Genomic DNA, 24,447 nt, shown 5'->3' on the forward strand with positions numbered 1-24,447 from the left:
GTAGTGGAGTAATTGGTTTGCAGTAGTAAGTCATGTTTTTCCACTAAAAGGGGACGGAGGGGTGGTAATCCACGAGATAAGCTAAAGTTAAATTGTTAGAAGAATTCCTTGATCAGAAAATATAAATTTGCGTTTTGTTGCTCTATTTCCTGAAAGTAACTTGGAGATAAACCTGATTTGTCCATCTACTGCTTTGATCCCTTGGATACCACTCATACTTTCACGTTAAGCAAAAACAAGTAATTCTTGCAGGGGTCTCTGTCTTTTTCAGCAGCCCTTTTGTAAGACGCACTTTTCCCAAATAAAACAATTTTAAACCTCCCTCCCCCCCAAAAAAAGAAGTAATGAGACATAAACTTAAAGGGCTTTTTCCTGGCACATTCCATTCTAGTTTACAACCTAGAACACCACTTCAATTAAGGCTCTGTTGCATTAGTAACCAGATTTGAAAAGGAGAAATGCTGCCGCCTTGTGGCCGTTTCCCACAAGAGCGACTTTACACCCACAGCTAATGGTCATTAACATTCAGAAGGACTCGGGGCCATAAAGGACAGCTGCCCTCAAAAATTGTGCTGAGGTAAGGAATGGACAAAAGAATTCAAAACAGGCCAATTTTTCAAGAAGATAGTATGAAGAGTGAAGTTTTACTCACTCTCTTTAAAAAAAACAGGAAAATGGATAAAAGCTCAACCTCAGGAAGTATTAGACTCATGCAATCTAATCTACAAAAAGGTTTCAACGCACACCAGTCGACTGACCATCAGCAAAAAGTCTACAAACAATAAATGCTAAAGGGGCTTTAGAGAACTGTGTACCCTCTACCTGCTGGTGAGACGTAAAGTCGTAAGAGCCAACAATGAGAACAGAAAGGAGCTGCATTAAAAAGTAAAAATTGAGGTACCATTTAATCCAGCAGGCAAGCCACTGGGCCTCTCACCTGAGAAGACCAGAATCGAGAAGACATAGGCTGCAAAAGCTGCACTGCAGCCTTATTCACAATAGCCAAGACAGTGAAGCAACCAAAATGTTCTTCAACAGGTGAATGGATAAAGAAGAAGTGGTCCATGAACACAATGGAATATTAGCCATGGAAAACAATGAAACACTGCTCTTTGAGGCACCACAGGTGAACCTGGGGATAATCACCAAACATGATGTAAGTCGGAAAGCAAAAGACCTATATCCTATGATATCACTTACAGGGGTTAGCTAAAAACTGACACAAATGAACATATTTCCACAGAGAAAGACGCTCACAGAATTAGAAAACAAACTATGCTCATGTAAAAGGAAAGGTGGGGGGAATGGATAAATTAAGATGAGTGTTACTATACGTATACAAATACATATTATATACATTTATCAAAAAGACCGACCATATAGCAAGGGAGGTCTACAGAACACTCTGTAGTATTTTACATGGGAAGAGGATCTGTACAAGAATAGACATATACAATGTACAAATGAACCAGATTCTGTACACCTAGGACAAACAATAGTCTAATCTTTACCCCGATTAAAAAAAGTAAAAAAAAAAACCAAGAAGAAGTAAGGAGACCTAAACTTATGGGGGTTTCTCCTGGCACATTCCATTCTAATTTAAAACCTAGGAACACGACTTCCTGGAAGGCTCTGCTGCCTTAGTACCCAGATTTGGGAACGGAGAAATGAGGCCTCCTTGTGGCCATTTCCCACAACAGCAGCTTAAACACATTGCTAAAGGTCACTAAATATTCACCAAACTTGCATTTATTTAAATGACTCCTGCCCTCCAAAAATTCCTGGGGTTGAAAATCGACCAAAGTTTCAAAAGAGGGCAACCTTTCAAGATGACAATTTCAAGAGGTATATTGTACTCACATTTTTTTTAACAGAAAACAAAAAGGCGAGGAAAAATGATGAATTTTAGGAATTTTTAAAGACATGCAAACCCAAATTACAAAAACCGATCAGCTCACAGCAGTCAGAATGGCCATTAGCAAAAATGCTGCAAACAATAAATGCTGAAGTGATTGTGGAGAGATGCTTGCCCTCTCTTCTATGGGGGACGTGGTAAGAGCCACTAATGAAAACACAATGGAGGTGCTTTGAACATTGAGCTACAGGTCAATCATTCACACCCAGTGCTGGGCGTAACCCCTGAGAAATGAGAATCAAAAAGTCACAGGCTGGCAATCCTGCACTCCAGCAATATTTACCATAGCCAACACTTGGAAGCAACGAAAATATCAATCAATACAGGAATGCACCAAGAAGAAGTGGTCTAGGTACACAATGGAATATTACTCCAATAAAAACTATAAATTAAATTTAAAAAACAAACAAAAGTAAGGAGACATCCGCTTTTGTGGGTTTATCCGGGCACATTCCACTCTAATTTATAACCGAGGAACACCACTGGCCGGGAGGGCTGTTTCCCTAGTTACCAGAGTGGGGGACGTAGAGAGGCTGCCGTCCTCTGGCCGTTACCTGCAAAAGCAGCTTTGAAACCTGTGCTAATGCTCACTTCATATGAACAAGTACGGCAGGGCTGTAAATGAAACCTGCCCTCAAAATGTTTAGAGGGAGGTAAATGGCCAAAGCATTTCAAAATGTGACACATACTTTAAGAAAACACTTTGAAGAACTAAGCTGTAATCACAGATTGAAAAATAAAAGCACGTGCCTTAAAGCTCAATTTCAACGGATTATGAGACACATGCAAATTCAACCACAAAGAGGTATTATCTCAAACCAGTCAGAATAACCATCAGCAAGAAAACTATAAACAATAAATGCTGAAGGTGTTGTGGAGAAATGCATACGCTCAACTTTAAGAGGGACGTAACTTGGAAAGAGCCACTAATGAGAACTGAATGGAGGTGCCTTTAAAAGGGAAATATTGAGCTACCATATGATCCAGCAGGCCCCTTCCTGGACCTATACCCTCTGAAGACAGAACTGGAAAGACACAGGCAGGCAAAACTGCACTGCACAGTATTACAATAGCCAAGATATGGAAGTAACCAAAAAGTCCACCAACAGATGGGGGGACAAAGAAGAACTGCTACATGTAGAGATGGAATATTAGCTAGCGAAAAAATGAAACAAGGCCATTTGCAGCACCATAGATGAGTCTAGAAGTAATCACGCAACTTGTAGTAAGTGAGAAAGCGAAAGACACATATCCTATCCTATCACTTGTAGGTGTTACCAAAAAATTGATACCAATGAAGATATTTCCACAGAGAAAGGCAATCACAGATTCATTAAACAAACTTATGGTTCACCAAATGGAAAGGTGTGTGAGGATTGGATACATTACGGTATTGGGGTTAACAGAGATATACAAACACATGTGAAATACAGAATCACCAAAGACCTACAGAATACCAAGAGAAGACTACTCAACATTGTGTCATAGCCTACATGGGAAAAGGATACGAAGAAGAATAGATATATGTATATGTGTGAAAGAACCACATCTTGCACACCTAGAGCAAACAAAATATTGTAATCAAATTTGCTGTGATAAAAAATAAAAATTTACTTAAAAACACGAACAAGAAGTAATGAGAAGGGGGTGCTCGGGCTCCGGCCCGCAGTTCGAGCGGCGAGAGTGCTCAGAGACGCGACGCGGGCCAGAGGGGAGTGAGCGGGCGCCTCAGTGTCCCTCCCCTTCCCACCCCTCGCCTCGCCGCCTTCTCCCCCCTCAGCCGGACCGGAATTATGTGATCCCGGAAGTTCCGGCGCCAATGCTGTGTGGGATAAACAGTAATGGCGGAGGCTGCAGCTCCGGGAACAACAGCCACAACATCAGGAGCAGGAGCGGCAGGGGCGGCGGTGGCAGCGGCCTCCCACACCCCTATCCCCACAGTCACCTCCCCGTCCCTGGGGGCACGGGATGTGACAGCGACGGCAGCGGCGGCGGCGGGACCAAACAGGTCACCTGCAGGTATTTCATGCATGGGGTTTGTAAGGAAGGAGATAACTGTCGATACTCACGTGACCTCTCTGACAGTCCATATGGTGTAGTGTACAAGTATTTTCAGCGAGGGTACGGAGACCGCTGCAAATATGAACACAGCAAGCCATTGCAACTGCTACAGATCTAACTGCAAAGTCACCCCTTGCTGCTTCCTCAAGTCTCTCATCAGTAGTTGGACAGATTGGTGAAATGCATATGGGCGAAGCTGAGTCAAGAAATTCAAACTTTTCAACTGTAGGAGCGCGTTCAGAAGACTGGGTGAACGCCATTGAGTTTGTTCCTGGGCAGCCCTACTGTGGCCGTACTGCCCCTTCCTCCACTGAAGCACCCCTGCAGGGCTCAGTGACCAAGGAAGAATCAGAGAAGGAGCAAATTGCAGTGGAAACAAAGAAGCAGATCTGCCCCTATGCTGCAGTGGGAGAGTGCCGATATGGGGAGAACTGTGTGTATCTCCATGGAGACGCGTGTGATATGTGTGGGCTGCAGGTCTTCCATCCAGTGGATGCTGCCCAAAGATCACAACATATAAAATCTTGCATCGAGGCCCATGAGAAGGACATGGAGCTCTCGTTTGCTGTGCAGCACAGCAAGGACATGGTGTGTGGGATCTGCATGGAGGTGGTCTATGAGAAAGCCAACCCCCGCGAGCGCCGCTTCGGAATCCTCTCCAACTGCAACCACACCTACTGTCTCAAGTGTATTCGCAAGTGGAGGAGTGCTAAGCAATTTGAGAGCAAGACCATAAAGTACTGCCCAGAATGCCGGATCACATCTAACATTGTCATTCCAAGTGAGGACTGGGTGGAGGAGAAAGAAAAGAAGCAGAAACTCATTCAGAAATACAAGGAGGCAATGAGCAACAAGGCGTGCAGGTATTTTGAAGAAGGACGTGGGAGCTGCCCATTTGGAGGGAACTGCGTTTACAAGCATGCGTACCCTGATGCCGTAGAGAGGAGCCACAGAGACAGAAAGTGGGAACATCAAGCACATAGCGGGCCCAACGAAGGAACCACTTCTGGGAGCTCATTGAGGAAAGAGAGAACGGCAACCCCTTTGACAACGACGAAGAAGAGGTTGTCACCTTTGAGCTGGGCGAGATGTTGCTTGTGCTTTTGGCTGCAGGTGGGGACGACGACCTGACAGACTCTGAAGACGAGTGGGACTTGTTTCACGATGAGCTGGAAGATTTTTATGACTTGGATCTATAGCAGCTTTGCTGGGCGTGTGAACTGGTCTGCTGAGCCTCAGACGGCAGCCCTCCCCGCTGGTGGCAGCAGTGCCCGTGGTTCTCTTCTAGGCAGGCCTCTCAAGTCCAGGTGCTGTCGTAATAATTTTTACCCAGGGCCTGTCTTCTCAATCCCTCACCTTTCCCCAAGGAGTATGTTGTTTTCTCTGTTTAAAAAAGTTCCACAATGAATCTTAAAGTTAGTTTTCTTGTAACATGAATTTAACGGTCAGACAGAGTGTAGGTTTGCTGCGTCATCTGTTTTCAGCCAGATTCACACAGTTCAAGGGTAGCATTTCCGGATTTCCAGTACTCATTTTTGAGGACCCCAGGTTCAAAAGTAACAGCATTGGCCCTGCTTTTGGGTCCAAGAATTGGGGTGATAGGTGAAGGATCTGAACTGTGGCATGTAGCCTTCTGCTATAGACTTAGGCGGATGCTTGAGGTTTCTGGTGAATTCTGCACATCTGTGTTTTTATATCTGTTCCCTGCCCTGGAATCCCCACCCTGTGCACTCGTTCTGTGGTTTTCGTCTCTTGTTTAATTGCACACAAGTACTACTGCTGGGTAACCAGAACCAGGTGCGACTGTGTTGAGATTTTTACTGTGTTTAGCCTGATAGGAAAATTGTGAAAGAACACATATAAAGATATAGCGGAATAAAATAAATGCAGAGTTGGAAGTTGACTCCCAAGGGCTGATAGACTTGGTACGTGTGAGTGTGCAACAAGCTTCTCATCCCTGCATAGATGCAGTGTCTGTAGCCTTAGTGGAAAAACTCAAGTTTACTGGTTTCAGCCTCGTGTGGCAAATAGATCTTAAAGAACAAAGCAGTATATTGGTAGCTGTTAATAGAGCAGGGCTAGCTCTGTCTATATAAATAGGGAAATGGGCTTAGCCATAGAGGTTCAACTATCTGGTTATCTCATGTATTAACACACATTGGGTCTCAGTTACACAGTTGTATTTAATGTTTTATGATCTCCTAGACTTTCTAGTCCAGGCACTTTTTGACAAGCCTTTGTCCTCATTTGAGGGGTTTTGTTGTCGGGTTGTTGGGTCCGTTTGTGTGGGTATTTGCCTCATGCCATCCCTGAGCTTTGCAGCTAGACAGGTGTGATTCAAAACTATGTTCTAAGGTGTTTCCTGTAGTGGAGTAATTGGTTTGCAGTAGTAAGTCATGTTTTTCCACTAAAAGGGGACGGAGGGGTGGTAATCCACGAGATAAGCTAAAGTTAAATTGTTAGAAGAATTCCTTGATCAGAAAATATAAATTTGCGTTTTGTTGCTCTATTTCCTGAAAGTAACTTGGAGATAAACCTGATTTGTCCATCTACTGCTTTGATCCCTTGGATACCACTCATACTTTCACGTTAAGCAAAAACAAGTAATTCTTGCAGGGGTCTCTGTCTTTTTCAGCAGCCCTTTTGTAAGACGCACTTTTCCCAAATAAAACAATTTTAAACCTCCCTCCCCCCCAAAAAAAGAAGTAATGAGACATAAACTTAAAGGGCTTTTTCCTGGCACATTCCATTCTAGTTTACAACCTAGAACACCACTTCAATTAAGGCTCTGTTGCATTAGTAACCAGATTTGAAAAGGAGAAATGCTGCCGCCTTGTGGCCGTTTCCCACAAGAGCGACTTTACACCCACAGCTAATGGTCATTAACATTCAGAAGGACTCGGGGCCATAAAGGACAGCTGCCCTCAAAAATTGTGCTGAGGTAAGGAATGGACAAAACAATTCAAAACAGGCCAATTTTTCAAGAAGATAGTATGAAGAGTGAAGTTTTACTCACTCTCTTTAAAAAAAACAGGAAAATGGATAAAAGCTCAACCTCAGGAAGTATTAGACTCATGCAATCTAATCTACAAAAAGGTTTCAACGCACACCAGTCGACTGACCATCAGCAAAAAGTCTACAAACAATAAATGCTAAAGGGGCTTTAGAGAACTGTGTACCCTCTACCTGCTGGTGAGACGTAAAGTCGTAAGAGCCAACAATGAGAACAGAAAGGAGCTGCATTAAAAAGTAAAAATTGAGGTACCATTTAATCCAGCAGGCAAGCCACTGGGCCTCTCACCTGAGAAGACCAGAATCGAGAAGACATAGGCTGCAAAAGCTGCACTGCAGCCTTATTCACAATAGCCAAGACAGTGAAGCAACCAAAATGTTCTTCAACAGGTGAATGGATAAAGAAGAAGTGGTCCATGAACACAATGGAATATTAGCCATGGAAAACAATGAAACACTGCTCTTTGAGGCACCACAGGTGAACCTGGGGATAATCACCAAACATGATGTAAGTCGGAAAGCAAAAGACCTATATCCTATGATATCACTTACAGGGGTTAGCTAAAAACTGACACAAATGAACATATTTCCACAGAGAAAGACGCTCACAGAATTAGAAAACAAACTATGCTCATGTAAAAGGAAAGGTGGGGGGAATGGATAAATTAAGATGAGTGTTACTATACGTATACAAATACATATTATATACATTTATCAAAAAGACCGACCATATAGCAAGGGAGGTCTACAGAACACTCTGTAGTATTTTACATGGGAAGAGGATCTGTACAAGAATAGACATATACAATGTACAAATGAACCAGATTCTGTACACCTAGGACAAACAATAGTCTAATCTTTACCCCGATTAAAAAAAGTAAAAAAAAAAACCAAGAAGAAGTAAGGAGACCTAAACTTATGGGGGTTTCTCCTGGCACATTCCATTCTAATTTAAAACCTAGGAACACGACTTCCTGGAAGGCTCTGCTGCCTTAGTACCCAGATTTGGGAACGGAGAAATGAGGCCTCCTTGTGGCCATTTCCCACAACAGCAGCTTAAACACATTGCTAAAGGTCACTAAATATTCACCAAACTTGCATTTATTTAAATGACTCCTGCCCTCCAAAAATTCCTGGGGTTGAAAATCGACCAAAGTTTCAAAAGAGGGCAACCTTTCAAGATGACAATTTCAAGAGGTATATTGTACTCACATTTTTTTTAACAGAAAACAAAAAGGCGAGGAAAAATGATGAATTTTAGGAATTTTTAAAGACATGCAAACCCAAATTACAAAAACCGATCAGCTCACAGCAGTCAGAATGGCCATTAGCAAAAATGCTGCAAACAATAAATGCTGAAGTGATTGTGGAGAGATGCTTGCCCTCTCTTCTATGGGGGACGTGGTAAGAGCCACTAATGAAAACACAATGGAGGTGCTTTGAACATTGAGCTACAGGTCAATCATTTACACCCAGTGCTGGGCGTAACCCCTGAGAAATGAGAATCAAAAAGTCACAGGCTGGCAATCCTGCACTCCAGCAATATTTACCATAGCCAACACTTGGAAGCAACGAAAATATCAATCAATACAGGAATGCACCAAGAAGAAGTGGTCTAGGTACACAATGGAATATTACTCCAATAAAAACTATAAATTAAATTTAAAAAACAAACAAAAGTAAGGAGACATCCGCTTTTGTGGGTTTATCCGGGCACATTCCACTCTAATTTATAACCGAGGAACACCACTGGCCGGGAGGGCTGTTTCCCTAGTTACCAGAGTGGGGGACGTAGAGAGGCTGCCGTCCTCTGGCCGTTACCTGCAAAAGCAGCTTTGAAACCTGTGCTAATGCTCACTTCATATGAACAAGTACGGCAGGGCTGTAAATGAAACCTGCCCTCAAAATGTTTAGAGGGAGGTAAATGGCCAAAGCATTTCAAAATGTGACACATACTTTAAGAAAACACTTTGAAGAACTAAGCTGTAATCACAGATTGAAAAATAAAAGCACGTGCCTTAAAGCTCAATTTCAACGGATTATGAGACACATGCAAATTCAACCACAAAGAGGTATTATCTCAAACCAGTCAGAATAACCATCAGCAAGAAAACTATAAACAATAAATGCTGAAGGTGTTGTGGAGAAATGCATACGCTCAACTTTAAGAGGGACGTAACTTGGAAAGAGCCACTAATGAGAACTGAATGGAGGTGCCTTTAAAAGGGAAATATTGAGCTACCATATGATCCAGCAGGCCCCTTCCTGGACCTATACCCTCTGAAGACAGAACTGGAAAGACACAGGCAGGCAAAACTGCACTGCACAGTATTACAATAGCCAAGATATGGAAGTAACCAAAAAGTCCACCAACAGATGGGGGGACAAAGAAGAACTGCTACATGTAGAGATGGAATATTACCTAGCGAAAAAATGAAACAAGGCCATTTGCAGCACCATAGATGAGTCTAGAAATAATCACGCAACTTGTAGTAAGTGAGAAAGCGAAAGACACATATCCTATCCTATCACTTGTAGGTGTTACCAAAAAATTGATACCAATGAAGATATTTCCACAGAGAAAGGCAATCACAGATTCATTAAACAAACTTATGGTTCACCAAATGGAAAGGTGTGTGAGGATTGGATACATTACGGTATTGGGGTTAACAGAGATATACAAACACATGTGAAATACAGAATCACCAAAGACCTACAGAATACCAAGAGAAGACTACTCAACATTGTGTCATAGCCTACATGGGAAAAGGATACGAAGAAGAATAGATATATGTATATGTGTGAAAGAACCACATCTTGCACACCTAGAGCAAACAAAATATTGTAATCAAATTTGCTGTGATAAAAAATAAAAATTTACTTAAAAACACGAACAAGAAGTAATGAGAAGGGGGTGCTCGGGCTCCGGCCCGCAGTTCGAGCGGCGAGAGTGCTCAGAGACGCGACGCGGGCCAGAGGGGAGTGAGCGGGCGCCTCAGTGTCCCTCCCCTTCCCACCCCTCGCCTCGCCGCCTTCTCCCCCCTCAGCCGGACCGGAATTATGTGATCCCGGAAGTTCCGGCGCCAATGCTGTGTGGGATAAACAGTAATGGCGGAGGCTGCAGCTCCGGGAACAACAGCCACAACATCAGGAGCAGGAGCGGCAGGGGCGGCGGTGGCAGCGGCCTCCCACACCCCTATCCCCACAGTCACCTCCCCGTCCCTGGGGGCACGGGATGTGACAGCGACGGCAGCGGCGGCGGCGGGACCAAACAGGTCACCTGCAGGTATTTCATGCATGGGGTTTGTAAGGAAGGAGATAACTGTCGATACTCACGTGACCTCTCTGACAGTCCATATGGTGTAGTGTACAAGTATTTTCAGCGAGGGTACGGAGACCGCTGCAAATATGAACACAGCAAGCCATTGCAACTGCTACAGATCTAACTGCAAAGTCACCCCTTGCTGCTTCCTCAAGTCTCTCATCAGTAGTTGGACAGATTGGTGAAATGCATATGGGCGAAGCTGAGTCAAGAAATTCAAACTTTTCAACTGTAGGAGCGCGTTCAGAAGACTGGGTGAACGCCATTGAGTTTGTTCCTGGGCAGCCCTACTGTGGCCGTACTGCCCCTTCCTCCACTGAAGCACCCCTGCAGGGCTCAGTGACCAAGGAAGAATCAGAGAAGGAGCAAATTGCAGTGGAAACAAAGAAGCAGATCTGCCCCTATGCTGCAGTGGGAGAGTGCCGATATGGGGAGAACTGTGTGTATCTCCATGGAGACGCGTGTGATATGTGTGGGCTGCAGGTCTTCCATCCAGTGGATGCTGCCCAAAGATCACAACATATAAAATCTTGCATCGAGGCCCATGAGAAGGACATGGAGCTCTCGTTTGCTGTGCAGCACAGCAAGGACATGGTGTGTGGGATCTGCATGGAGGTGGTCTATGAGAAAGCCAACCCCCGCGAGCGCCGCTTCGGAATCCTCTCCAACTGCAACCACACCTACTGTCTCAAGTGTATTCGCAAGTGGAGGAGTGCTAAGCAATTTGAGAGCAAGACCATAAAGTACTGCCCAGAATGCCGGATCACATCTAACATTGTCATTCCAAGTGAGGACTGGGTGGAGGAGAAAGAAAAGAAGCAGAAACTCATTCAGAAATACAAGGAGGCAATGAGCAACAAGGCGTGCAGGTATTTTGAAGAAGGACGTGGGAGCTGCCCATTTGGAGGGAACTGCGTTTACAAGCATGCGTACCCTGATGCCGTAGAGAGGAGCCACAGAGACAGAAAGTGGGAACATCAAGCACATAGCGGGCCCAACGAAGGAACCACTTCTGGGAGCTCATTGAGGAAAGAGAGAACGGCAACCCCTTTGACAACGACGAAGAAGAGGTTGTCACCTTTGAGCTGGGCGAGATGTTGCTTGTGCTTTTGGCTGCAGGTGGGGACGACGACCTGACAGACTCTGAAGACGAGTGGGACTTGTTTCACGATGAGCTGGAAGATTTTTATGACTTGGATCTATAGCAGCTTTGCTGGGCGTGTGAACTGGTCTGCTGAGCCTCAGACGGCAGCCCTCCCCGCTGGTGGCAGCAGTGCCCGTGGTTCTCTTCTAGGCAGGCCTCTCAAGTCCAGGTGCTGTCGTAATAATTTTTACCCAGGGCCTGTCTTCTCAATCCCTCACCTTTCCCCAAGGAGTATGTTGTTTTCTCTGTTTAAAAAAGTTCCACAATGAATCTTAAAGTTAGTTTTCTTGTAACATGAATTTAACGGTCAGACAGAGTGTAGGTTTGCTGCGTCATCTGTTTTCAGCCAGATTCACACAGTTCAAGGGTAGCATTTCCGGATTTCCAGTACTCATTTTTGAGGACCCCAGGTTCAAAAGTAACAGCATTGGCCCTGCTTTTGGGTCCAAGAATTGGGGTGATAGGTGAAGGATCTGAACTGTGGCATGTAGCCTTCTGCTATAGACTTAGGCGGATGCTTGAGGTTTCTGGTGAATTCTGCACATCTGTGTTTTTATATCTGTTCCCTGCCCTGGAATCCCCACCCTGTGCACTCGTTCTGTGGTTTTCGTCTCTTGTTTAATTGCACACAAGTACTACTGCTGGGTAACCAGAACCAGGTGCGACTGTGTTGAGATTTTTACTGTGTTTAGCCTGATAGGAAAATTGTGAAAGAACACATATAAAGATATAGCGGAATAAAATAAATGCAGAGTTGGAAGTTGACTCCCAAGGGCTGATAGACTTGGTACGTGTGAGTGTGCAACAAGCTTCTCATCCCTGCATAGATGCAGTGTCTGTAGCCTTAGTGGAAAAACTCAAGTTTACTGGTTTCAGCCTCGTGTGGCAAATAGATCTTAAAGAACAAAGCAGTATATTGGTAGCTGTTAATAGAGCAGGGCTAGCTCTGTCTATATAAATAGGGAAATGGGCTTAGCCATAGAGGTTCAACTATCTGGTTATCTCATGTATTAACACACATTGGGTCTCAGTTACACAGTTGTATTTAATGTTTTATGATCTCCTAGACTTTCTAGTCCAGGCACTTTTTGACAAGCCTTTGTCCTCATTTGAGGGGTTTTGTTGTCGGGTTGTTGGGTCCGTTTGTGTGGGTATTTGCCTCATGCCATCCCTGAGCTTTGCAGCTAGACAGGTGTGATTCAAAACTATGTTCTAAGGTGTTTCCTGTAGTGGAGTAATTGGTTTGCAGTAGTAAGTCATGTTTTTCCACTAAAAGGGGACGGAGGGGTGGTAATCCACGAGATAAGCTAAAGTTAAATTGTTAGAAGAATTCCTTGATCAGAAAATATAAATTTGCGTTTTGTTGCTCTATTTCCTGAAAGTAACTTGGAGATAAACCTGATTTGTCCATCTACTGCTTTGATCCCTTGGATACCACTCATACTTTCACGTTAAGCAAAAACAAGTAATTCTTGCAGGGGTCTCTGTCTTTTTCAGCAGCCCTTTTGTAAGACGCACTTTTCCCAAATAAAACAATTTTAAACCTCCCTCCCCCCCAAAAAAAGAAGTAATGAGACATAAACTTAAAGGGCTTTTTCCTGGCACATTCCATTCTAGTTTACAACCTAGAACACCACTTCAATTAAGGCTCTGTTGCATTAGTAACCAGATTTGAAAAGGAGAAATGCTGCCGCCTTGTGGCCGTTTCCCACAAGAGCGACTTTACACCCACAGCTAATGGTCATTAACATTCAGAAGGACTCGGGGCCATAAAGGACAGCTGCCCTCAAAAATTGTGCTGAGGTAAGGAATGGACAAAACAATTCAAAACAGGCCAATTTTTCAAGAAGATAGTATGAAGAGTGAAGTTTTACTCACTCTCTTTAAAAAAAACAGGAAAATGGATAAAAGCTCAACCTCAGGAAGTATTAGACTCATGCAATCTAATCTACAAAAAGGTTTCAACGCACACCAGTCGACTGACCATCAGCAAAAAGTCTACAAACAATAAATGCTAAAGGGGCTTTAGAGAACTGTGTACCCTCTACCTGCTGGTGAGACGTAAAGTCGTAAGAGCCAACAATGAGAACAGAAAGGAGCTGCATTAAAAAGTAAAAATTGAGGTACCATTTAATCCAGCAGGCAAGCCACTGGGCCTCTCACCTGAGAAGACCAGAATCGAGAAGACATAGGCTGCAAAAGCTGCACTGCAGCCTTATTCACAATAGCCAAGACAGTGAAGCAACCAAAATGTTCTTCAACAGGTGAATGGATAAAGAAGAAGTGGTCCATGAACACAATGGAATATTAGCCATGGAAAACAATGAAACACTGCTCTTTGAGGCACCACAGGTGAACCTGGGGATAATCACCAAACATGATGTAAGTCGGAAAGCAAAAGACCTATATCCTATGATATCACTTACAGGGGTTAGCTAAAAACTGACACAAATGAACATATTTCCACAGAGAAAGACGCTCACAGAATTAGAAAACAAACTATGCTCATGTAAAAGGAAAGGTGGGGGGAATGGATAAATTAAGATGAGTGTTACTATACGTATACAAATACATATTATATACATTTATCAAAAAGACCGACCATATAGCAAGGGAGGTCTACAGAACACTCTGTAGTATTTTACATGGGAAGAGGATCTGTACAAGAATAGACATATACAATGTACAAATGAACCAGATTCTGTACACCTAGGACAAACAATAGTCTAATCTTTACCCCGATTAAAAAAAGTAAAAAAAAAAACCAAGAAGAAGTAAGGAGACCTAAACTTATGGGGGTTTCTCCTGGCACATTCCATTCTAATTTAAAACCTAGGAACACGACTTCCTGGAAGGCTCTGCTGCCTTAGTACCCAGATTTGGGAACGGAGAAATAAGGCCTCCTTGTGGCCATTTCCCACAACAGCAGCTTAAACACATTGCTAAAGGTCACTAAATATTCACCAAACTTGCATTTATTTAAATGACTCCTGCCCTCCAAAAATTCCTGGGGTTGAAAATCGACCAAAGTTTCAAAAGAGGGCAACCTTTCAAGATGACAATTTCAAGAGGTATATTGTACTCACATTTTTTTTAACAGAAAACAAAAAGGCGAGGAAAAATGATGAATTTTAGGAATTTTTAAAGACATGCAAACCCAAATTACAAAAACCGATCAGCTCACAGCAGTCAGAATGGCCATTAGCAAAAATGCTGCAAACAATAAATGCTGAAGTGATTGTGGAGAGATGCTTGCCCTCTCTTCTATGGGGGACGTGGTAAGAGCCACTAATGAAAACACAATGGAGGTGCTTTGAACATTGAGCTACAGGTCAATCATTTACACCCAGTGCTGGGCGTAACCCCTGAGAAATGAGAATCAAAAAGTCACAGGCTGGCAATCCTGCACTCCAGCAATATTTACCATAGCCAACACTTGGAAGCAACGAAAATATCAATCAATACAGGAATGCACCAAGAAGAAGTGGTCTAGGTACACAATGGAATATTACTCCAATAAAAACTATAAATTAAATTTAAAAAACAAACAAAAGTAAGGAGACATCCGCTTTTGTGGGTTTATCCGGGCACATTCCACTCTAATTTATAACCGAGGAACACCACTGGCCGGGAGGGCTGTTTCCCTAGTTACCAGAGTGGGGGACGTAGAGAGGCTGCCGTCCTCTGGCCGTTACCTGCAAAAGCAGCTTTGAAACCTGTGCTAATGCTCACTTCATATGAACAAGTACGGCAGGGCTGTAAATGAAACCTGCCCTCAAAATGTTTAGAGGGAGGTAAATGGCCAAAGCATTTCAAAATGTGACACATACTTTAAGAAAACACTTTGAAGAACTAAGCTGTAATCACAGATTGAAAAATAAAAGCACGTGCCTTAAAGCTCAATTTCAACGGATTATGAGACACATGCAAATTCAACCACAAAGAGGTATTATCTCAAACCAGTCAGAATAACCATCAGCAAGAAAACTATAAACAATAAATGCTGAAGGTGTTGTGGAGAAATGCATACGCTCAACTTTAAGAGGGACGTAACTTGGAAAGAGCCACTAATGAGAACTGAATGGAGGTGCCTTTAAAAGGGAAATATTGAGCTACCATATGATCCAGCAGGCCCCTTCCTGGACCTATACCCTCTGAAGACAGAACTGGAAAGACACAGGCAGGCAAAACTGCACTGCACAGTATTACAATAGCCAAGATATGGAAGTAACCAAAAAGTCCACCAACAGATGGGGGGACAAAGAAGAACTGCTACATGTAGAGATGGAATATTACCTAGCGAAAAAATGAAACAAGGCCATTTGCAGCACCATAGATGAGTCTAGAAATAATCACGCAACTTGTAGTAAGTGAGAAAGCGAAAGACACATATCCTATCCTATCACTTGTAGGTGTTACCAAAAAATTGATACCAATGAAGATATTTCCACAGAGAAAGGCAATCACAGATTCATTAAACAAACTTATGGTTCACCAAATGGAAAGGTGTGTGAGGATTGGATACATTACGGTATTGGGGTTAACAGAGATATACAAACACATGTGAAATACAGAATCACCAAAGACCTACAGAATACCAAGAGAAGACTACTCAACATTGTGTCATAGCCTACATGGGAAAAGGATACGAAGAAGAATAGATATATGTATATGTGTGAAAGAACCACATCTTGCACACCTAGAGCAAACAAAATATTGTAATCAAATTTGCTGTGATAAAAAATAAAAATTTACTTAAAAACACGAACAAGAAGTAATGAGAAGGGGGTGCTCGGGCTCCGGCCCGCAGTTCGAGCGGCGAGAGTGCTCAGAGACGCGACGCGGGCCAGAGGGGAGTGAGCGGGCGCCTCAGTGTCCCTCCCCTTCCCACCCCTCGCCTCGCCGCCTTCTCCCCCCTCAGCCGGACCGGAATTATGTGATCCCGGAAGTTCCGGCGCCAATGCTGTGTGGGATAAACAGTAATGGCGGAGGCTGCAGCTCCGGGAACAACAGCCACAACATCAGGAGCAGGAGCGGCAGGGGCGGCGGTGGCAGCGGCCTCCCACACCCCTATCCCCACAGTCACCTCCCCGTCCCTGGGGGCACGGGATGTGACAGCGACGGCAGCGGCGGCGGCGGGACCAAACAGGTCACCTGCAGGTATTTCATGCATGGGGTTTGTAAGGAAGGAGATAACTGTCGATACTCACGTGACCTCTCTGACAGTCCATATGGTGTAGTGTACAAGTATTTTCAGCGAGGGTACGGAGACCGCTGCAAATATGAACACAGCAAGCCATTGCAACTGCTACAGATCTAACTGCAAAGTCACCCCTTGCTGCTTCCTCAAGTCTCTCATCAGTAGTTGGACAGATTGGTGAAATGCATATGGGCGAAGCTGAGTCAAGAAATTCAAACTTTTCAACTGTAGGAGCGCGTTCAGAAGACTGGGTGAACGCCATTGAGTTTGTTCCTGGGCAGCCCTACTGTGGCCGTACTGCCCCTTCCTCCACTGAAGCACCCCTGCAGGGCTCAGTGACCAAGGAAGAATCAGAGAAGGAGCAAATTGCAGTGGAAACAAAGAAGCAGATCTGCCCCTATGCTGCAGTGGGAGAGTGCTGATATGGGGAGAACTGTGTGTATCTCCATGGAGACGCGTGTGATATGTGTGGGCTACAGGTCTTCCATCCAGTGGATGCTGCCCAAAGATCACAACATATAAAATCTTGCATCGAGGCCCATGAGAAGGACATGGAGCTCTCGTTTGCTGTGCAGCACAGCAAGGACATGGTGTGTGGGATCTGCATGGAGGTGGTCTATGAGAAAGCCAACCCCCGCGAGCGCCGCTTCGGAATCCTCTCCAACTGCAACCACACCTACTGTCTCAAGTGTATTCGCAAGTGGAGGAGTGCTAAGCAATTTGAGAGCAAGATCATAAAGTACTGCCCAGAATGCCGGATCACATCTAACATTGTCATTCCAAGTGAGGACTGGGTGGAGGAGAAAGAAAAGAAGCAGAAACTCATTCAGAAATACAAGGAGGCAATGAGCAACAAGGCGTGCAGGTATTTTGAAGAAGGACGTGGGAGCTGCCCATTTGGAGGGAACTGCATTTACAAGCATGCGTACCCTGATGCCGTAGAGAGGAGCCACAGAGACAGAAAGTGGGAACATCAAGCACATAGCGGGCCCAACGAAGGAACCACTTCTGGGAGCTCATTGAGGAAAGAGAGAACGGCAACCCCTTTGACAACGACGAAGAAGAGGTTGTCACCTTTGAGCTGGGCGAGATGTTGCTTGTGCTTTTGGCTGCAGGTGGGGACGACGACCTGACAGACTCTGAAGACGAGTGGGACTTGTTTCACGATGAGCTGGAAGATTTTTATGACTTGGATCTATAGCAGCTTTGCTGGGCGTGTGAACTGGTCTGCTGAGCCTCAGACGGCAGCCCTCCCCGCTGGTGGCAGCAGTGCCCGTGGTTCTCTTCTAGGCAGGCCTCTCAAGTCCAGGTGCTGTCGTAATAATTTTTACCCAGGGCCTGTCTTCTCAATCCCTCACCTTTCCCCAAGGAGTATGTTGTTTTCTCTGTTTAAAAAAGTTCCACAATGAATCTTAAAGTTAGTTTTCTTGTAACATGAATTTAACGGTCAGACAGAGTGTAGGTTTGCTGCGTCATCTGTTTTCAGCCAGATTCACACAGTTCAAGGGTAGCATTTCCGGATTTCCAGTACTCATTTTTGAGGACCCCAGGTTCAAAAGTAACAGCATTGGCCCTGCTTTTGGGTCCAAGAATTGGGGTGATAGGTGAAGGATCTGAACTGTGGCATGTAGCCTTCTGCTATAGACTTAGGCGGATGCTTGAGGTTTCTGGTGAATTCTGCACATCTGTGTTTTTATATCTGTTCCCTGCCCTGGAATCCCCACCCTGTGCACTCGTTCTGTGGTTTTCGTCTCTTGTTTAATTGCACACAAGTACTACTGCTGGGTAACCAGAACCAGGTGCGACTGTGTTGAGATTTTTACTGTGTTTAGCCTGATAGGAAAATTGTGAAAGAACACATATAAAGATATAGCGGAATAAAATAAATGCAGAGTTGGAAGTTGACTCCCAAGGGCTGATAGACTTGGTACGTGTGAGTGTGCAACAAGCTTCTCATCCCTGCATAGATGCAGTGTCTGTAGCCTTAGTGGAAAAACTCAAGTTTACTGGTTTCAGCCTCGTGTGGCAAATAGATCTTAAAGAACAAAGCAGTATATTGGTAGCTGTTAATAGAGCAGGGCTAGCTCTGTCTATATAAATAGGGAAATGGGCTTAGCCATAGAGGTTCAACTATCTGGTTATCTCATGTATTAACACACATTGGGTCTCAGTTACACAGTTGTATTTAATGTTTTATGATCTCCTAGACTTTCTAGTCCAGGCACTTTTTGACAAGCCTTTGTCCTCATTTGAGGGGTTTTGTTGTCGGGTTGTTGGGTCCGTTTGTGTGGGTATTTGCCTCATGCCATCCCTGAGCTTTGCAGCTAGACAGGTGTGATTCAAAACTATGTTCTAAGGTGTTTCCTGTAGTGGAGTAATTGGTTTGCAGTAGTAAGTCATGTTTTTCCACTAAAAGGGGACGGAGGGGTGGTAATCCACGAGATAAGCTAAAGTTAAATTGTTAGAAGAATTCCTTGATCAGAAAATATAAATTTGCGTTTTGTTGCTCTATTTCCTGAAAGTAACTTGGAGATAAACCTGATTTGTCCATCTACTGCTTTGATCCCTTGGATACCACTCATACTTTCACGTTAAGCAAAAACAAGTAATTCTTGCAGGGGTCTCTGTCTTTTTCAGCAGCCCTTTTGTAAGACGCACTTTTCCCAAATAAAACAATTTTAAACCTCCCTCCCCCCCAAAAAAAGAAGTAATGAGACATAAACTTAAAGGGCTTTTTCCTGGCACATTCCATTCTAGTTTACAACCTAGAACACCACTTCAATTAAGGCTCTGTTGCATTAGTAACCAGATTTGAAAAGGAGAAATGCTGCCGCCTTGTGGCCGTTTCCCACAAGAGCGACTTTACACCCACAGCTAATGGTCATTAACATTCAGAAGGACTCGGGGCCATAAAGGACAGCTGCCCTCAAAAATTGTGCTGAGGTAAGGAATGGACAAAACAATTCAAAACAGGCCAATTTTTCAAGAAGATAGTATGAAGAGTGAAGTTTTACTCACTCTCTTTAAAAAAAACAGGAAAATGGATAAAAGCTCAACCTCAGGAAGTATTAGACTCATGCAATCTAATCTACAAAAAGGTTTCAACGCACACCAGTCGACTGACCATCAGCAAAAAGTCTACAAACAATAAATGCTAAAGGGGCTTTAGAGAACTGTGTACCCTCTACCTGCTGGTGAGACGTAAAGTCGTAAGAGCCAACAATGAGAACAGAAAGGAGCTGCATTAAAAAGTAAAAATTGAGGTACCATTTAATCCAGCAGGCACGCCACTGGGCCTCTCACCTGAGAAGACCAGAATCGAGAAGACATAGGCTGCAAAAGCTGCACTGCAGCCTTATTCACAATAGCCAAGACAGTGAAGCAACCAAAATGTTCTTCAACAGGTGAATGGATAAAGAAGAAGTGGTCCATGAACACAATGGAATATTAGCCATGGAAAACAATGAAACACTGCTCTTTGAGGCACCACAGGTGAACCTGGGGATAATCACCAAACATGATGTAAGTCGGAAAGCAAAAGACCTATATCCTATGATATCACTTACAGGGGTTAGCTAAAAACTGACACAAATGAACATATTTCCACAGAGAAAGACGCTCACAGAATTAGAAAACAAACTATGCTCATGTAAAAGGAAAGGTGGGGGGAATGGATAAATTAAGATGAGTGTTACTATACGTATACAAATACATATTATATACATTTATCAAAAAGACCGACCATATAGCAAGGGAGGTCTACAGAACACTCTGTAGTATTTTACATGGGAAGAGGATCTGTACAAGAATAGACATATACAATGTACAAATGAACCAGATTCTGTACACCTAGGACAAACAATAGTCTAATCTTTACCCCGATTAAAAAAAGTAAAAAAAAAAACCAAGAAGAAGTAAGGAGACCTAAACTTATGGGGGTTTCTCCTGGCACATTCCATTCTAATTTAAAACCTAGGAACACGACTTCCTGGAAGGCTCTGCTGCCTTAGTACCCAGATTTGGGAACGGAGAAATGAGGCCTCCTTGTGGCCATTTCCCACAACAGCAGCTTAAACACATTGCTAAAGGTCACTAAATATTCACCAAACTTGCATTTATTTAAATGACTCCTGCCCTCCAAAAATTCCTGGGGTTGAAAATCGACCAAAGTTTCAAAAGAGGGCAACCTTTCAAGATGACAATTTCAAGAGGTATATTGTACTCACATTTTTTTTAACAGAAAACAAAAAGGCGAGGAAAAATGATGAATTTTAGGAATTTTTAAAGACATGCAAACCCAAATTACAAAAACCGATCAGCTCACAGCAGTCAGAATGGCCATTAGCAAAAATGCTGCAAACAATAAATGCTGAAGTGATTGTGGAGAGATGCTTGCCCTCTCTTCTATGGGGGACATGGTAAGAGCCACTAATGAAAACACAATGGAGGTGCTTTGAACATTGAGCTACAGGTCAATCATTTACACCCAGTGCTGGGCGTAACCCCTGAGAAATGAGAATCAAAAAGTCACAGGCTGGCAATCCTGCACTCCAGCAATATTTACCATAGCCAACACTTGGAAGCAACGAAAATATCAATCAATACAGGAATGCACCAAGAAGAAGTGGTCTAGGTACACAATGGAATATTACTCCAATAAAAACTATAAATTAAATTTAAAAAACAAACAAAAGTAAGGAGACATCCGCTTTTGTGGGTTTATCCGGGCACATTCCACTCTAATTTATAACCGAGGAACACCACTGGCCGTGAGGGCTGTTTCCCTAGTTACCAGAGTGGGGGACGTAGAGAGGCTGCCGTCCTCTGCCCGTTACCTGCAAAAGCAGCTTTGAAACCTGTGCTAATGCTCACTTCATATGAACAAGTACGGCAGGGCTGTAAATGAAACCTGCCCTCAAAATGTTTAGAGGGAGGTAAATGGCCAAAGCATTTCAAAATGTGACACATACTTTAAGAAAACACTTTGAAGAACTAAGCTGTAATCACAGATTGAAAAATAAAAGCACGTGCCTTAAAGCTCAATTTCAACGGATTATGAGACACATGCAAATTCAACCACAAAGAGGTATTATCTCAAACCAGTCAGAATAACCATCAGCAAGAAAACTATAAACAATAAATGCTGAAGGTGTTGTGGAGAAATGCATACGCTCAACTTTAAGAGGGACGTAACTTGGAAAGAGCCACTAATGAGAACTGAATGGAGGTGCCTTTAAAAGGGAAATATTGAGCTACCATATGATCCAGCAGGCCCCTTCCTGGACCTATACCCTCTGAAGACAGAACTGGAAAGACACAGGCAGGCAAAACTGCACTGCACAGTATTACAATAGCCAAGATATGGAAGTAACCAAAAAGTCCACCAACAGATGGGGGGACAAAGAAGAACTGCTACATGTAGAGATGGAATATTAGCTAGCGAAAAAATGAAACAAGGCCATTTGCAGCACCATAGATGAGTCTAGAAGTAATCACGCAACTTGTAGTAAGTGAGAAAGCGAAAGACACATATCCTATCCTATCACTTGTAGGTGTTACCAAAAAATTGATACCAATGAAGATATTTCCACAGAGAAAGGCAATCACAGATTCATTAAACAAACTTATGGTTCACCAAATGGAAAGGTGTGTGAGGATTGGATACATTACGGTATTGGGGTTAACAGAGATATACAAACACATGTGAAATACAGAATCACCAAAGACCTACAGAATACCAAGAGAAGACTACTCAACATTGTGTCATAGCCTACATGGGAAAAGGATACGAAGAAGAATAGATATATGTATATGTGTGAAAGAACCACATCTTGCACACCTAGAGCAAACAAAATATTGTAATCAAATTTGCTGTGATAAAAAATAAAAATTTACTTAAAAATACGAACAAGAAGTAATGAGAAGGGGGTGCTCGGGCTCCGGCCCGCAGTTCGAGCGGCGAGAGTGCTCAGAGACGCGACGCGGGCCAGAGGGGAGTGAGCGGGCGCCTCAGTGTCCCTCCCCTTCCCACCCCTCGCCTCGCCGCCTTCTCCCCCCTCAGCCGGACCGGAATTATGTGATCCCGGAAGTTCCGGCGCCAATGTTGTGTGGGATAAACAGTAATGGCGGAGGCTGCAGCTCCGGGAACAACAGCCACAACATCAGGAGCAGGAGCGGCAGGGGCGGCGGTGGCAGCGGCCTCCCACACCCCTATCCCCACAGTCACCTCCCCGTCCCTGGGGGCACGGGATGTGACAGCGACGGCAGCGGCGGCGGCGGGACCAAACAGGTCACCTGCAGGTATTTCATGCATGGGGTTTGTAAGGAAGGAGATAACTGTCGATACTCATGTGACCTCTCTGACAGTCCATATGGTGTAGTGTACAAGTATTTTCAGCGAGGGTACGGAGACCGCTGCAAATATGAACACAGCAAGCCATTGCAACTGCTACAGATCTAACTGCAAAGTCACCCCTTGCTGCTTCCTCAAGTCTCTCATCAGTAGTTGGACAGATTGGTGAAATGCATATGGGCGAAGCTGAGTCAAGAAATTCAAACTTTTCAACTGTAGGAGCGCGTTCAGAAGACTGGGTGAACGCCATTGAGTTTGTTCCTGGGCAGCCCTACTGTGGCCGTACTGCCCCTTCCTCCACTGAAGCACCCCTGCAGGGCTCAGTGACCAAGGAAAAATCAGAGAAGGAGCAAATTGCAGTGGAAACAAAGAAGCAGATCTGCCCCTATGCTGCAGTGGGAGAGTGCCGATATGGGGAGAACTGTGTGTATCTCCATGGAGACGCGTGTGATATGTGTGGGCTGCAGGTCTTCCATCCAGTGGATGCTGCCCAAAGATCACAACATATAAAATCTTGCATCGAGGCCCATGAGAAGGACATGGAGCTCTCGTTTGCTGTGCAGCACAGCAAGGACATGGTGTGTGGGATCTGCATGGAGGTGGTCTATGAGAAAGCCAACCCCCGCGAGCGCCGCTTCGGAATCCTCTCCAACTGCAACCACACCTACTGTCTCAAGTGTATTCGCAAGTGGAGGAGTGCTAAGCAATTTGAGAGCAAGACCATAAAGTACTGCCCAGAATGCCGGATCACATCTAACATTGTCATTCCAAGTGAGGACTGGGTGGAGGAGAAAGAAAAGAAGCAGAAACTCATTCAGAAATACAAGGAGGCAATGAGCAACAAGGCGTGCAGGTATTTTGAAGAAGGACGTGGGAGCTGCCCATTTGGAGGGAACTGCGTTTACAAGCATGCGTACCCTGATGCCGTAGAGAGGAGCCACAGAGACAGAAAGTGGGAACATCAAGCACATAGCGGGCCCAACGAAGGAACCACTTCTGGGAGCTCATTGAGGAAAGAGAGAACGGCAACCCCTTTGACAACGACGAAGAAGAGGTTGTCACCTTTGAGCTGGGCGAGATGTTGCTTGTGCTTTTGGCTGCAGGTGGGGACGACGACCTGACAGACTCTGAAGACGAGTGGGACTTGTTTCACGATGAGCTGGAAGATTTTTATGACTTGGATCTATAGCAGCTTTGCTGGGCGTGTGAACTGGTCTGCTGAGCCTCAGACGGCAGCCCTCCCCGCTGGTGGCAGCAGTGCCCGTGGTTCTCTTCTAGGCAGGCCTCTCAAGTCCAGGTGCTGTCGTAATAATTTTTACCCAGGGCCTGTCTTCTCAATCCCTCACCTTTCCCCAAGGAGTATGTTGTTTTCTCTGTTTAAAAAAGTTCCACAATGAATCTTAAAGTTAGTTTTCTTGTAACATGAATTTAACGGTCAGAC

At 44.2% G+C, this 24,447-nt stretch overlaps 4 pseudogenes across 4 annotated transcripts; all 4 read left to right on the forward strand.

Annotated features, from left to right (window-relative positions):
- Positions 1–3,756: 3,756 nt before the first annotated feature.
- LOC309656584 (E3 ubiquitin-protein ligase makorin-1 pseudogene) lies at positions 3,757–5,175 on the forward strand (annotated as a pseudogene). The gene has a single exon. The product of its transcript is annotated as an E3 ubiquitin-protein ligase makorin-1 pseudogene (transcript).
- A 4,921-nt stretch (positions 5,176–10,096) lies between these two features.
- On the forward strand, positions 10,097–11,515 carry LOC309656574 (E3 ubiquitin-protein ligase makorin-1 pseudogene; annotated as a pseudogene). The gene has a single exon. The product of its transcript is annotated as an E3 ubiquitin-protein ligase makorin-1 pseudogene (transcript).
- A 4,921-nt stretch (positions 11,516–16,436) lies between these two features.
- Positions 16,437–17,855, forward strand: LOC309656566 (E3 ubiquitin-protein ligase makorin-1 pseudogene; annotated as a pseudogene). The gene has a single exon. The product of its transcript is annotated as an E3 ubiquitin-protein ligase makorin-1 pseudogene (transcript).
- Positions 17,856–22,776: 4,921 nt separating this feature from the next.
- Positions 22,777–24,195, forward strand: LOC309656576 (E3 ubiquitin-protein ligase makorin-1 pseudogene; annotated as a pseudogene). The gene has a single exon. The product of its transcript is annotated as an E3 ubiquitin-protein ligase makorin-1 pseudogene (transcript).
- Positions 24,196–24,447: the final 252 nt, after the last annotated feature.

The sequence above is a fragment of the Balaenoptera physalus genome (assembly GCF_965194825.1).
Source record: "Balaenoptera physalus genome assembly, contig: SUPER_2_unloc_15, whole genome shotgun sequence".
Lineage (NCBI taxonomy): Eukaryota > Metazoa > Chordata > Mammalia > Artiodactyla > Balaenopteridae > Balaenoptera > Balaenoptera physalus.